The sequence below is a fragment of the Morone saxatilis genome, unplaced genomic scaffold (genome assembly GCF_004916995.1).
Source record: "Morone saxatilis isolate NCDOM2014 unplaced genomic scaffold, NCSU_SB_2.0 Contig3, whole genome shotgun sequence".
NCBI lineage: Eukaryota > Metazoa > Chordata > Actinopteri > Moronidae > Morone > Morone saxatilis.
The window spans coordinates 13,814,362-13,816,321 of NW_023339873.1; the positions used below are offsets into that span (position 1 = coordinate 13,814,362).

A 1,960-nucleotide genomic window follows, 5' to 3' on the forward strand; every position below is an offset into this window, starting at 1 on the left:
TTCTGATTCTGATTCTGATCTCAGAACAGTGAACATGAAATCAGACTAAAATTTGTGACGCATACTCAGCAGCTTGGTCACTGAATTACTTCTTTACTGTTGGTGTACACACACACGCGCACACACAGTATCACTGCTGCTGGTCCCGCACGGGAGCTGCGAGCAAAAGCCAGAGGGAGACGGCCACTGAGCTCCACATGGTGGTGCTAAGAAATCACAGCGGGTATCAACTCTTACACTTTAACACAATGTTGATTCGGTGGTACATAACAGCGGTGACTTAAGAGTAAAATCCCAATCTTTTAGGTGCCAAGGACCAACCTTATTTGAGCATTATACTAAAAGTGGAATACATATATTTTGTTTACACTATACGATGAATTGTTGCAGTGACACAACTTACCAGTGTTGAATAATATGTAGCGTCCCTGCAGGCTTCCGATGGCACTGCAGCCTCCACTGATTAAAAATCTTTGGTTGGTCTGAAACTGTAACTTTGAAACCTGTCGCATGTTAGGCGAGTGGGAGAATTTTTTCATATGTACCATGTACTGTTCTAAAACAGTTTATACACAATATTTGAACATGCAGTTCATTTTTGTAATTTCATGGATTAAAAAAAAATGCAAAGAATTTTGTCTTTAAAATTATATTTGGTTTAAAAACCAATTACATGTCAAAATGCAGATTTTTTTTCTGCCAGACACAAAAATATAAAAACCAACTACGTGAGACATCTCGCAAGGTTATTAATGCGGTGTACTCACCCTCGAGCATGGTGCATTGTTCCCACACTTCACAGCTGTTACTCCAGACCCTCTCATTTAAGGAAAAAGAAAGATATCAGTTTAAATTCCTGGGACGACAGAAAACTGTTGGCCTAACGTACAAGACCACTGAATCTTCTTCATCACCCAGGATCCAGAACGTAGAGATCGTTAGGTACGTAGCAGATTTCCGTCCCCCAAATAAATTATCAGCTTCTGTGACATCAGTTGCCCCTGATATCTGCCGTGATACAAACACAAGGGAGTAAAAGTAAGCTACTGCCATGAAACTGAACTGCAGTCGTTTTTGAAAAAAGACTACCCAAACCGTGGCAAAGTCTGTTCCCCCTCCACAATCGGCTGGTACCAGAGGTTCAAAACTCTGGTTAACAAGATGTACAAGCATACTCAGGATTTATCCGCAGAGGAAAGGACTCGCCTGAACTCCACCAAAGACAGAAAAGCTCTATTCTTAATAAAAGGCTGGCGGAATGATATGGCCAAATTTGGAACATTTCCTTTTGCCTTAAAAGGAGGTAAATCCACAAAAAACAAACCCAAAAAAGCATTTCCTGTAACTTCTGCTTAGAGATGTTGATAAAAAAACTCCTTAGTAAACTGAACAACCACAGTACAAGTTCCATCCAGGTCAGAGGTTATTAAGATTGTACACTCCTGTAGCCTGACCCTCTCAGCCACCGTAAACAAAGACCGACTGTAGAGTCTGGGTCATAGGGTCGCAGAGTGTCCTCGGGACACGGCGGTGTGGTCCAGAAGCAGAGGAGTTCACGGGAACCAGAAGTCACTTTTGGAAGGGAGGTCAAAAGGTGATAAAATGTTGGAAACGCATTCATGTTCAGTGCGCAAAGGCTGAGTAAACATATATATTAAAAAAAAAGAAATCTACTTGGAACAATAATCTGTTTTCCGCAAAAAAAAATTTAAAAAATAAAAAAGAATTATTTAAATTCTGCAAATTTGTTCATTTTAAATTCCTGTCGACACAATTCCCTAACTTCACGTCATTCAGTTGTATCTCTTGAGTTCTAGTCTCAGATCACACTGTTATAAGTTGCTTACTGGACCAGGACTACTCCTAATATTTGCGATGTCACAAAATAATGCTCCTAGGCACCCGCCCCTTAAAAAATCAGATTTTTAACAAGCACAGAGAAACTTTCCACTTTCAGCGG

General features: G+C 40.4%; 1 protein-coding gene across 1 annotated transcript in view; it reads right to left on the minus strand.

Moving 5' to 3' along the window:
* zgc:163014 (uncharacterized protein LOC100038766 homolog) overlaps positions 1–1,960 on the minus strand; it is a 7,720-nt gene that overhangs the window by 3,743 nt on the left and 2,017 nt on the right. The window lies entirely within an intron of this gene.